Source organism: Macrobrachium rosenbergii, chromosome 43 (assembly GCF_040412425.1).
Source record: "Macrobrachium rosenbergii isolate ZJJX-2024 chromosome 43, ASM4041242v1, whole genome shotgun sequence".
Taxonomy (NCBI): Eukaryota; Metazoa; Arthropoda; class Malacostraca; order Decapoda; family Palaemonidae; genus Macrobrachium; species Macrobrachium rosenbergii.
This window is the reverse complement of record NC_089783.1, coordinates 54,185,296-54,199,124: the sequence shown is the minus strand read 5'-3', so window position 1 is coordinate 54,199,124 and position 13,829 is coordinate 54,185,296. Positions and strand designations below refer to the sequence as shown.

The following is a 13,829-nucleotide window of genomic DNA, read 5'->3' as shown; positions in this document are numbered from 1 at the left end:
GCAGATATTCATCAGAGTTACTTCATTGTTCACAATGGTGATGATCGAAAGAAAATGCTGCCACTGATGAAGATCTTAATGATAGCGGAAATGGGATGGATTGTTATTGTCACTGCGTTCCCCTCAGAGGGGCATTTCCAACAACCCCTCTGAGGGGAGTTCTTGTTGGAAATGCCAACAGCACGTCTTGCGTAGAGGGAAAAGATGCACAGAAAGAAGAAGAAGAAGAAGAAGAAGAAGAAGAAGAAGAAGAAGAAGAAGAAGAAGAAGAAGAAGTGTCTTGCGTAGAACACTGTGGGCGCTAACTAAAGGTCCTTTTAGTGTACTTTTGCCCCAAATACATAGCTCTTGGCTTTTGCTTTCGCATCCCCTTCCACCCGCAAGTCTCCTTTGGCTTTTTCCTAACTAGCTGTCCAGCTTCTTTCACTTTGTCTTGCTTCAGTTCCGTCCGTTATTTCAAAATCCTTCAGGGCAGCCCTGTGGCAGTCTGGTATTGTGGCCCGTTGGTTTAGCGAAACAATTGCACAGCAATAATCTTTTCTTCTTCTTCTTCTTTAAATCATTAGCGATTTTCAGTTCGACAGCTCTGAATGATAATAGAAAAGACATTGGTTTAAGCAATTTCTGTTACAAGATGAGAATTAGCTTTCTGTCGGATTTGAGGAAATAAATGAGGTTTCATTTGTGTCAAACAACTGCACAGCAATAACTGCATATGCTTGGGCTTAGTATAGTACCTTGCGTAGTGCACAAAGGTTCCGTCCAAAATATATTTTAGGAAATTCAAGGGTTTAGGGAAGCGAAAGAATACACCAGTTAGCACTGACGAGTGAAAATGGAATAAAAGATTACGAACAATTGCCTATTTATATTGTTTTCTTTCTAGAAAATCAAAAGGCGTTACGACCTCTAGGATGAAAGCAAGTTTGACGTAGACCAGTAAATAAAAATGATTATTTCAGATTGTCAGGGATACATTAAAACGATTACGTGCGTAAAGCAGCCTAAAAAACCTTAGGCTCAAGCAATCAAAGAGAGAGAGAGAGAGAGAGAGAGAGAGAGCCGTTGAGGGGTCAAAGAGTGATTGTATCCTGGTTTCAAGAACGGAATTTGATTGCCTTTCCTTTACCTGTCCGTCCAGACGTCTAATTATGTCAGAAAGAAGTGGCTGAAGATTCCACCAGAAGTATCTTCCAGCATTCTTCCTTTTCTTCTTCTCTATTGTGGGGAAAAGGGGGGGAATTCTTCAGGGCAATGAATAGCGAGGGTTTATGGATCTTTTTCTTTTTGTGACGTTCTTAGTCTTCTTTTTTGTTTTCTTTTATGGCGGAGGTGAATCCTTCAAGGGGATGATTCAGAAGAGTTGTATTGTCAATTTTCTTCTCCGTTTATAGTTCTGAATGGGAGAGGCTTAGGCATTTAGGGAGGGAGTCGGGAGTCGCAAAAGTTGTAAGTTAATTTCTTCCATCGGCTTTCGTTACAGATACAATATATTTGTCATACTTGTTCCATTACATACAATTGTTATCTTATAAGTGTTCCACTACCTCATCTGTTATTTTTTGTTGTCTTCTTCTCTCATTACTATCATCCATTCATTATTATGGAACAAGTCAATTTGCTACGTTTTCCAAAGCAAGCTTTCATAGAGCAGACTACAAATACTCTACAAATTAAAGCATGTATTTAAATTAAGAATATCATGTAACTTCTGCACATGCATGTTTTTATGTAAGTATGCATACCTTATTATATAAGAATAGAAATGAATATAATGGTGTACTTTCTTAGTGTATGTGTGTGTGTCATAGATTTCCAGTCCTTATAACTGAAATGCTAATGAATTACTCTGTTGATTAAGGCACTATCCATCAAATTTTTTCTTGAATAAATCAACCCCAGGAGGGAAAATTTCACGGGAAATTAGTGAGTGGAGAGCACGTGAGCTTTTTTGACACCATCAAGGACAAGTCAGAACTCTATGAATTTGCATAATGAGCTTTTGCAGAACAGAATGCCCTATTTGGAAATAAGGGATGAACAATGCAAAGAAGAAAGCAAGAATGAAACTGAGAAAAGCCGAACGAATTACGATGATCTTTTACTGAACATAGTAGATAAGGACACACTCCCTAGGAGAGCTGTTAATCAGCCCAGTGGTCTGGTTAAACTAACTTAACTTCCTTAACCAAGGAACTACTCGGATTTGGTAAACGTCTTCCAGAAGCAAGAAAACTTTACGGTTCCGGGCCATAAATATTTCTAACCAAAGCAACCTGTATCAGTCAGAATAAAAATTCTTTTGCCAAGCTGAATTTAATGTTCTTATCAGTTTAACGAAGGAGGTGGAAAATGAAGCTGGTGGGTGGCCAAGGAGTGAAGAGGAGGTGGAAGGAATGTAAAATAAAATGGGTGCGGGGTTGACGAGGACCTCCGGGGTGGGGGATGGGTAGAGGGGGGAACCAGTGGACAGGTTTGAGGGCGAGACCCGAGAAGTAGCGCGATCTAACTCTTAATGTGTGTGTCAATAAGTCCTTTATGGAAGACTTGCTTCTTACAAAGACAAGTACACAAAAGGGACGGCTACGGTGGGCAGCTGTTTCGAGGAAGTAAGGAGAGAGAGAGAAGAGAGAGAGAGAGAGAGAGAGAGAGAGAGAGAGAGAGAGAGAGAGAGGTGGAACATAAACGCTCCCATTAGGAATAAAGGAGAGCTGAGAATTTCTATTTTTCGTTGCTCTGACCATTCCGGGAAGGGCAGTGTTCCTGAAAAATCGGTCGAGTTGCTGGAAGACCTCTATTTCACGAGGGTTTTTAGATGGTTATTATCCTTCACAGAGAAAGCAAAAATAAGGTGAGGAGAAATATGCTCCAGCCAAAGGGCTTTCAGTAGATTATCTTTCATATTGACCAATGAGATCAGGGCTCTTTCCTTCATGATTTAGTGAACAGATGGATTATTCAGTCTCAGAAGTATACACTCAGACCATTGAGGAGGCGAATGTACTTTGTCAAATACCAGGAACAAAGATCTTCAAATCTTCTTGAACTTCTAATGCAAAAAACCTGATATTCTATAAATAATTTAATAAGCTTTGGCCCTTTAAAACGTATTCATTTATTACTTTCCTTAACTTTAGTCTCTTGACCTAGGAGTTTTTTTTTTTTTTTTGCAGCTAGGAATTTTAATCTTTCTTCTGGATATTTTCGTTAGTAACTGACTGTATTTTGCAGTAATATCCACACCCTGCCAGATTCAGTTGCAAAGCTACTGACATTTTTATATCTCGGTGTCATATTATGACCTTCCGATCCTAATAGCAAAGGTTTTGTTTCTCAGATTCTTCATATCTTAACTAACGAAGCCTTTGAGCTAAAACATAAAGTTTTAATAATTACTGGTCAACACACATTCTTCTAAAACAAGGCCGACTTCTTTTTATTCTCTAGAGTTTTAATCATCTCTTTTCGGTAGATCAGAACTGTTGAAGGCGTTTGGATGTCATCCAACTGGCCTTCACAGGAAAGAAAACAAAAGTAAAAGTATCTTCAGCATTATGATGACAGCTGAACTTAAAATCAAGATATTGATCCTTCGAAATGTTGCCCTTTGCTTATTGAACTTCTGACTAATAATCTCCATTTTTTTGCAGACTCTCCATATTCATTTTGAACATAAGAACGTTCTCCCATTACAGCTAAAATCAAACTCAAAGTCTGCTAGAAGTTTCAGTAAGCTCCGTTCTTAGGAGGTAAAATCGTTAACTCTGCGCTTAACCAATTACCGGGCAATGAGGTTTGGGATGGGGTTGCTAGACCAATGCCTATGTCCCAGGGTGTCTGACATTTAAGCGATCATACTTGATGCTGCTTAACTGTACTGAGTGAACCTTAAGCTGATTTAATTAGCCTTAGGAATCCAAGCATCTATGAATTAAATGCAAGCGTACGCCCGTGTTCTTATCCTCAACTCATTTTGTAAACTCTATACTTCCAGTTAAATATATGAAGAATTTTGAATTCTTCTGCTTAAAACTATGAAGTATTTTTTATATAAACTTTGAATTCTATCCTCAATAACATCAATATTTAACTTAAGTTCTCATAATTTAGTTTATTGTTTTGACTTTTTTTTTTTATTACTATTCGCCTTCTGAACTCATAATCATACGGAACCAGCATAGAATATCATCAGAACGCAAAGAACGTTTCCACAGAATAGACATGAGGAAAGGGAACGTGATACGAAGAGCAGTCGATAACAACGAATATGAAAATAGCAAATAAATATAGATTAAATACGTTAGGGTGCGTCCAGACCCCTGTAAAACATGTCATATGCACTCGTCTGAAATGCTATTGCATACATATCACAAACAAGTTGAGAACAAGTCAACGGCATTAAGTGGAGAACGAATCTTTGGCAAATGCCAGAATCGTATGAAGCGCTTGTTGGGCTATCAGTAAGTCTCTTACTTGTATTTAACCTTTTTGTCACGTGAATGCGACTTGGCTGAATGGTGCAGCTATTGGATCATGCTGTTGTATCCTACCTGTAATGTAATGTGTCTCCTTTCATGAATACAGTGATATATTTCGCTTAAATCCCATCCTGACAAATACCTTAAGACCTCTTTCATTTAAATATCCTCATGAATGTTTAGCATCATCCATATCTCAGTGCTTCTCGTTATGCACGTTTTTATTTTACTATTCTTTTGATTTTTATTAGCATATAATTTTAGCAGGTCATAGTGAATTTATTATAAACAAAAGGCAGTGTTATACTTTAACACTCCGTTTAAAGAAAGGAGCCAACACTGCCACTGAACTTTGTACAAACTGCACGATACCGTCAGACAGGATGCTTGCACCCGAGGAAGGGGCACCGAGACAAAGTCTATTCAGGAAGCGCCACGGGAAGTCGAGTAAACAACGCACACCAGGGTAGTTGAAGGAATCCTTTTAAGAGACATGACACATACCTCTTCGTATACCCCATAAGACCGATGGTCTCTGGCATGACCCGGTAAATGCAAGAGTGACCGTATGGTCTGCCGTAACGTGGGTCCATGCATTACTGAAGAGAGCCAGTGCAGTACAGATTCAGAAGGAAATGCCTTCCTAATCGCCAAGATGTTGATGAGCTGAAGTCTCTTGTACAGTTGCAGTTCCTCGTTGGAAGAGTCGGTAGAGTTCTCGGCTAGCACTCTGCTAGTCCCGAGTTCGAGTCTCCGGCCGCCCAATGAAGAATTAGAGGAATATATTTCTGGTGATAGAAATTCATTTCTCGCTATAATGTGGTTCGGAGGTAACCAGTTGGTTCTAAGCCACGTAAATAAGTCTAATCCTTCGGGCCAGCCCTAGGAGAGCTGTTAATCAGCTTAGTGGTCTGGTTAAACTAAGGTATACTTAACTTATACAGTTGCGTCTGTGGTCCTAGAGAGAAGTGCCAGCCACATTCGTCCTTCCAACCCGACAAAGTAGCAGCAATTACAGGCATTCGACATCAGAAGCACCATACTCTGCAATAAGCTAAGAAGTAAAGTGTCCTTGCTCTGGGACTGGAAATTGTTGCGAGATTGTCTTAGGACCTTAAACTGATATCCTCATCCGCAATTATGCAATCCAGGGTTATGTCTCCTGACACTGTGATTTTGTAATACTGTGCAAGAGTATAAAAGTTTCTTTAGAACAAACTCGAAAAAGAATTGAAATCTACAATTATAAATATCCTTTGAATGGATAAGTATTATTTTCTTTTAATTCTGCGAGCTGCCTTATGTGCTGGTGTCAGCATCACCGTTTTATTCCATACAAGGTCACTGGTCAGCGAAAAAAATTAAATGTAGAAATAGAAAACTCCCATAGAGACGTCATACCTCTACTAACGTGAAAAAATTGAGAAAAAACCCTTTGTAGTCGCAATTGCTAAAACTCTCACCGTGTACCTCAGTTACAGCTAAAAAAATCATTGATCCGTAACCTGGCTGTATAGCACCGTTTCCTATAACCCGCCCCCTATAACCCCCGCATCTCCCCTCCCCCAACCAAATGCTATTGAAATCCATTAACAACGTTTTGAGAGATCTTGTCGCAGAATAAAAACAATACGGAAAGTCCAGTTCGATCCGCATCAGAAGCTGGAATCCTATCAAAACCTGATAGACTCTTCCCCGCAAAATATTACTGAATTCCGTTTATAATATTTAGACAGACACACAACACTGGTGGGTTGTTTGTCCACATTCGCCGGCGGAGTTGAAAATACAGTATTTATCTAGTTTCGTCAGTTACCGCTGTTCCTGAACAGCAGCAAAAAAAGTAGCATTAGTGGAAAACAGTTCGATTATCACGTCAGCAATCGAATGCATGACATAACAACACTCCGCCAGCGCTGTCAATCTGCAGTGAAGTTTGATTTTTATCCTTTAAACAATTTTGACATCATTCTTTGGTAAGGGCAGAATATCTACTTGTTTACTTTTCGCATTCCTGCAATATTTTTTCTTTACGGAAGTTTTCGTAATATTTTACACATGAACACAGTCACATGCATACACACACATACACACATATATAATATACATATATAGTCATATATATATATAATATATATATATATATATATATATATATATATATATATATATATATATATATATATAATATATATAATATATATACATAGAGAGAGAGAGAGAGAGAGAGAGAGAGAGAGAGAGACTGTTGCTTGCATTGCTCACATTACTTAACGACACGCAATATGCAAATATTAATATTTGTTACAGCCAGTATTAACTTTGCTGCGACATGGGGCTGCTCCGTCTATTATAATAAGAGATATATGTCAAAGCCACGAGTCGGATTTGCCGGCGGCATTGTTTTCCTTCTAAGCTGTCGTTTGGCTGTGGGAACAACGTCTGTTTCGTTAGACTTTCTCATGAAAAAACGTCAAAACGTGGCGTATTTCTGTTATCAAAATAGAGTTCGCGTCAGAAGCGACGAAGTTTTCGTTATTGGTATTTTAGAAATATTGCTACGGATTAACCTCTAATCGTCATAGAAAAATTCAGTTAAATTACACTGGAATCAATCAAATGAGAGCTGGGAGTGACACCTGAGCTTTACATACGCAATGTCTGGGCGCGATTCAGTGCTATTTCTGAGATGCACGGCACGTGCGCTTACACTTCTTGAGTCGTTCTTGAGTCTCTTTCTTCCCAAGGACTTAAAAGAACCTCAGACATGAAGTGGCTTTTGAGTTGCTTTCGTCACATGCAAAAGACTGACCTTCCGGCAGCCTGAAAATGCTGGTAAATAAGTTTTGATCGATACATTACACAAAATGACATTTACCAAAGTAAACCAAGCTATTTATACGGTATAAAAGCTTGAAGAACTAAATTATACGTGAAACAGGGTGGGGATTAACCGTGGGGAAGCAAAGCGTCCGCATTTGACAGGTATGTGACTATCGAAGTATGGTGAAGCAGATGAGGAAGAACTTCGCAGAATAAAGTTGGGAAGAGGTGGCCGGAAGGGTGTTGAAATAGTCTACTTTCATCCCACTGAGAAAATTTTATTATCATTACCATAGAGATCGGTGACTTTTTTTTTTTTTGGTAAATACATCTTTAGAGGAAAGACTAAGTGCTATGAAATGGCTAAAATTTGATGGAGAATCCAGTTACATATAAATAAATGCTCATCATCGGCAAACCACAGCGAGAGGCTTCCACTTCTGTAAAGGCATCTCCTCAGGTTTGGGGCATCTTGCACAAGGGGCTGAAGTTCATATGATGGATTTTGAACTAAAACGCACCTGTATTATTAGTTAAGAATCATTTATCAATAAATGCAATTATTATTATTATTACCACTTTAATAAATAATCATACTTGTGTGTACGTATGAAGGCGGAGACATTAAGTTGATATTTCAATCTCTGACTGAGAGAGAGAGAGAAAGAGAGAGAGAGAGAGAGAGAGAGATTCTGGAGTGGTAAATGTCCGCTTTAAACGGGTCTTTAAATTCGTAACTGCACGAAATGTAGCACACGCCGCACGACCGGGGAGGGGGAGGGGAGGGGCTGGGAGGTGTTTCGAGAGGAAGAAGGAAGGAAAGAGCCTGTCAACTATGATCGATATGCAAGTGTCAGGGCTTGACACTGACCTTCCTGGGTCCTTTTTTATTTTTTTTATTTTCTCTCTGGCAATATTAATGACAACTGTCGAATTACCAACATGTCCAGTGAAAAAGAGAGGCAGAGAGAACACAATAATGTCATACCTAATTGATTTATAGAAAGCATTTTGTTAAACGATAAATGAACAATTAAAGAATCACACACCAAGGTCGTACTTGATATATTCACTTCGATATAAAGAAAACATTTTTTTTTAACGATAAATGAAAAGTTAAAGAATCCCATACCAAGTTTGTTCTTAATATATTCACTTTAAGAATTCCGTCAATGCAAGGAGAAAAATTTTGGTAAGTTACATTGATAAAATCGCATGATTACCCACAAGTTACGACAGCAGACTGAATGGTGTCCTCTATTCGAATTGAGATTCCCCCGAATTTTATATATATCCCGGAGGCTCGTGGTGTGGCATTGTTGGCGCCCGGAGAGGTCAGGACTTGGCCAGTCTATCTTGGTTTCAGCAGGACTTGAATTTAGTCTGGCCAACGCTGGTGCCTCACAGATCGAGGGCGGCGGCGAAGTCTTCTTTGCTAGGCATCACCGACACTGCCGTCGATTTTAACAGCAATGACAGCAACTAACTAGCAACAACCATTATTGCTTAAAGCACAGCTTCCCGTATTTTTTCAGGGCCGTCTGTCGAGTTAACCACTCGGTTATATAAATACTGCGTACAGTACCTAAAAGATAGTAACCACTGTCGAAGCCTTGCAATGCAGCAGCCACGTGCAAAACAAATCAATCATCTGCCTACGTCCTATATTCTCCTTCTTCTTCTTCTTCTTCCCATCACTTGTAGGGAGACAGGACAACGGAGGATGAACTGGACAATGGCAGAATTAGATAGAATAGAAGAGATGGTTCTTGGCATTAGGGCGTCGAGACAGTGGATGGGTACGTGCACCTGTTTCAAGGGAAATAGTTATGGAGAGAGAGAGAGAGAGAGAGAGAGAGAGAGAGAGAGAGAGAGAGAGAGAGAGAGAGTGGGTGAGAGTATGTGTGTGTGTGTGTGTGTGTGTGTGTGTGTGTGTGAGAGAGAGAGAGAGAGAGAGAGAGAGAGAGAGAGAGAGAGAGAGAGAGAGAGGTGAGAGAGAGAGAGAGAGAGAGAGAGAGAGAGAGAGAGAGAGAGATGGTGGGTGAGAGTGTACGTGTGTGTGTGTGTGAGACAGAGAGAAAGAGTTGGTGAGAGAGAGAGAGAGAGAGAGAGAGAGAGAGAGAGAGAGAGAGAGAGAGAGAGAGTTGGGGAAAGAAGGGGAATGGCACAGGTGCCTTGACGTGTACCTCTTCAGTCGGGTGGCTGGTGTAGTGTGTGATAGTGTGAGAAAGAGAGAGCTAAGGGTGTGTGGGGAGAGAGACCAAGCACAGGACTCGGGGTGGTCTAAGGCTGACATCTCTACCTCACCTCTCCCCTTCCGACTTCTTCTTCTTCTTCTTCTTCTTCTTCTTCCTTCGCGATAGGTGAGGTAACAAAAAGTGAACCAGTGTCGTTACCATCTACATCACCACCAACAAATTCATCCCAGGGCAATGCATGGACACATCTTCTCACGGTTCTTGAAGCCTAACATCACGAGTGCTCGCTGGTTTCGTTCCGCATTTCCCCGATGAAACCGATTCCAACAAGTGTCCGCGAGCCTTGAATCATTTTGCAGTACGTAGAAAAATACAATTTGATGTAACGGATCAACAAAATATAAGTGTTAACGGCTACACGGTTCAATGAGCAGGTTATGTATGATTTCGTGGTTACCTACAAAGACGGATTTTGGTACTGCGAGTGGGGGAAGTGAGGGCGCCGAAACTATGGCATTAAGTTTTTATAAAGCTCATTAAATGGAACATTGACCGAAATATTTAAGTGGGGAAGTGATGGCGTGAAACCGTTCTGGCAACAGTTCAACTTTGCTCAGGACAGGAGTAACTCAGTAAGAAGAGACAACACAATTTTGTGAACTACTCTCAGGCCCTTGTTTAGCTTGGTATGTCAGAGAGAGAGAGAGAGAGAGAGAGAGAGAGAGAGAGAGAGAGAGAGAGAGAGAGAGAGTGAACACACGATCCATCAGCAGGCTATATACAAACATTTCATTACGGAAAATTCAGTCTCTTTTTCATCTGCTCCTCTCGATTTCCTCCCCAAAAAGATCCGCGATTTTGTTATTACCATTGATTCTCATTTTCCTCCTCCTCCTCCTCTTCCGCCTCCTCCTCCCCTCCTTTGACATCGACCACTTATTTCACTCTCCTCCTCCTGTTCCTCCGAGAGGGATAATAAGCTCGCAGGGGAAGCGACCCCCATCTGCGGGCAGAGGTGTCATTCAAGTGCCAGCCAACTGTCATACTCTGAACATCCCGAACGTAAGGAATCGCACACACAGGAAAGTTCCTATACCTCTTGGCCTGTTGTTCGCGTAGCTATTCTTTTTCCGTATGTAGATGCGGTTAGGTAAGCGGACGAATGGTTGATATATATGTATGTTTGTATGCATACTATTTCCATAAACTCTTACCGTATCATATGGCATAAAAATAAAATAAAGACGAAACTGGAGAATATAGTCTAGACCCACACAATAAGCTGTCAATCATCGTAACGGCTCTCTTTTTTTTTCCTGCACGCTCACCGGTCGTTCAGAATTTATATTGGTGGTCTACACCACAAATGCCTAGAAGAGACGAGGAAAATCATTAATGATATGAATTAGAATGGATAACATCTCATTCAGTTCTTGCTATACAAGGAATGAGTTATCTGTCAATCTATCTACTGATCGTAGGGGACAGATATGTCATCGTCTTTTGATTTGGTTTGGTCATGAGGAAATAGTGGAGGTGGAAAGGCCAATGAAAAGGGATAGGTAATTTAAAAGTCTTGTCAGGAAAGAAAGTGCTTGGTTCAAAGTGTGGCAGATGTAACAGAACTCAGTGACCTTAGCTTCTAGAGAGTATATGGGTAAAGGTTACAAACGTGACTGTAAGAATAATAGGCACATCACAGCTTAGTATGTCAAGGAAAATACGTGACAGAAATCTGACAATGAAAGTAAGACAAGTACAAGAATCACTTACAGGGGAAGAACATTGTTGGTTTATGAAGGGATGGTGTTACACTCAGATGCTGATTATGAGACAGTTATGTGAGAAGCTTAAATATAGATGAAATGCTTCATGTTGCCTCACGTGGACCTAGAGAAAGCTTCTGATATGACTGACAGGGGCACTGTAGAGGTAGTTGATGATGTATGGTATACATGTATGTTTCTGAGTGAAAAAACGTTTTCCAATCGGCAGTGAAACGTGTTAAAATTGGTGTGCTGTGGAAAGATGTTTTAGGTTGTCCTGGCAATTTAACATCTTTATGGATGGAATGATGCGAAAAATAACAGCAAGTTATAAAGTTATAAGCAAGGCATATACAAATATCTACTCACGAGTGCAAACGTAATTTACAGTGTTCGCAAGTTAGGTAAGGCGGTAGCAATTACAATTTATGTTCCCCAAGTCCTTGTAATCCTACGTTCAATCCATAAAGTAATCAGAAAGGAATCTCGAAGTTTTCTTCCTCCATAAAATTCAATTGAAAGATCAACGTAATCCGCCCTTGACAACCTGTGGGCTGAAAACTTACCATTGATTTGATGAGAGCCCCCGACGTTAGTCTTACCGAGCTAATGCTTAAATTTTCTGAGATATGCAGGGTGGGGGAGAGAGAGAGAGAGAGTTTCTTTTCTGAAATACATGGTGGCTATGAGTATACTCAATGTAAAACTCTCCTAAATCTTTCGCTAGGAGAGAGAGAGAGAGAGAGAGAGAGAGAGAGAGAGAGAGAGAGAGAGAGAGAGAGAGAGTTTCTTTTCTGAAATAAATGGTGGCTATGAGTATACTCAACGTAAAACTCTCCTAGATCTTTTGCTGAGAGAGAGAGAGAGAGAGAGAGAGAGAGAGAGAGAGAGAGAGAGAGAGAGAGAGAGAGAGAGAGAGAATCACGACGTTTCCTAGATGAGAGAGAGAGAGAAACGGAGATCTTGAGAGACGGAGAAACGGAGATCTTACGAATGATTTTGTGAGAGTTTCTTTTCTGAAATAAATGGTGGCTATGAGCATACTCGACGTAAAACTCTCCTAAATCTTTCGCTAGAGAGAGAGAGAGAGAGAGAGAGAGAGAGAGAGAGAGAGAGAGAGAGAGAGAGAGAGAGAGAGAGAGAATTATAATTATGGAATGATTTGATCTGGTTTGCCGTGAAATATTCATCACTTTTGCTTTACGCCACTACATGTCGAATTGAACTAAAAAGTTTACGTCGAGTTTTAATATGCAACACCGAACGCATTTTTGAGCAGGAATTATTTAGCCCTAAAGCTAACGTTGCCTTTGGCTTTTATTTAATAAACAACGGCCAGCGTTTCTGCTATGATTTTGCGGGCTTCCGTATCTTTGCGGATTTCATCATCACCGAAAATAAAAGTTTTTGGCCCGGGGAAAATTTTGGTCGTTCGGAGGAATCAATATCGAGTTATTAAACGCTGCTGTAACTTTTTTCCAGTAGCAGAATAGTTTATTATGTAATGTAATGGAGTTCATTATATCATGTGATATATTATGATATGTTGTTGTTAGGTCCTTGGAGCACAAAAGAATGAGTTGATATACTAATGGTCATGGCACGGTCAGATGAATTTACAAACGATGGTTTAATTTCTGCTTAACAAGCAATTCTGGAAATATGGTGCTGTTTGGTAAATGCTTTTTTTTACCAATTTTGATTATTTTACTCAAGACACAATCTGGCAAACAGGGGTGAGATCAGAACAGCGTTACGTCATGTTTACGTCGGGTTTTAAGCACATAAAATTTGAACTTTATTGCTTTCTTGAAATTCATGTTATTCAGAATCATGTCAGACTTAAAGCAGGTTGATTTTGCTCTTGCTGAATTCATCAGTGCTTTATCTCTGCTCCTTAATGCTTGGGATCAACACTGCACGCTTGCTGAGATGCAAACCAAAACAGGTGGAAGGCTCCCAAATCTCATCTAATATTTTCCGAGCTGCCAAACCTTCGTTCTTGCTCGCGTATTTTTCGGTGCTCCCGAGGTACTTGAAACATTTTTCGAATAGTCACGAATACAACACTCATGCTTTGCTATGGACTGAGTAAAGGAGTAATCGGACCCACGGTTCCTAGGATCGACGCTCCATCAAGTGGCCTTCAAGATGAGAGACGCACGTATACACAAATTGGCCCACAGCAAACAGTTTCGTATTTCGTCTCTTTTTGTGTCTATACACAAGCCTGAAAACGTCTTTCCTTTCTTGGACTTTTTCGTGGGCCTATCCATACGTTTGTTTTCATTTGTTTGAGTATGAGAAACCCCTTCTTTATGTTTAACTTCTAGGAATATTTCTGCGATAAAATTCTTTTCTCTTATATTCTCTTTTTAACTCTTTCCTTCGTTGCAGTGCACACAAATATATCAGTTTTTCGATTCCTACTCCACAAGAGTCCATACCTTCCTATTTCATTATTGTCATCTCTCGCTACCACGTTCCCCTCTGTACTATTTGCTAACTGAATGCTTACTCTCTTTCTTACTCTCTAGTAATATTATGCTTTTATCATTATCAAT

At 40.0% G+C, this 13,829-nt stretch overlaps 1 protein-coding gene across 22 annotated transcripts in view; it reads left to right on the top strand.

The window, feature by feature from the left end:
• LOC136828927 (uncharacterized) overlaps positions 1-13,829 on the top strand; it is a 321,892-nt gene that overhangs the window by 87,134 nt on the left and 220,929 nt on the right. For 3 of the 22 annotated variants that reach the window (XM_067087286.1, XM_067087284.1, XM_067087287.1), the window contains exon 1: positions 9,494-9,664. The exons of the other annotated variants lie outside the window; for them this stretch is intronic. The gene's annotated coding sequence lies outside the window, so the exon portion shown is untranslated. Of the gene's footprint in view, positions 1-9,493; positions 9,665-13,829 lie in introns of those variants that run through there. 22 annotated transcript variants of the gene reach the window in all.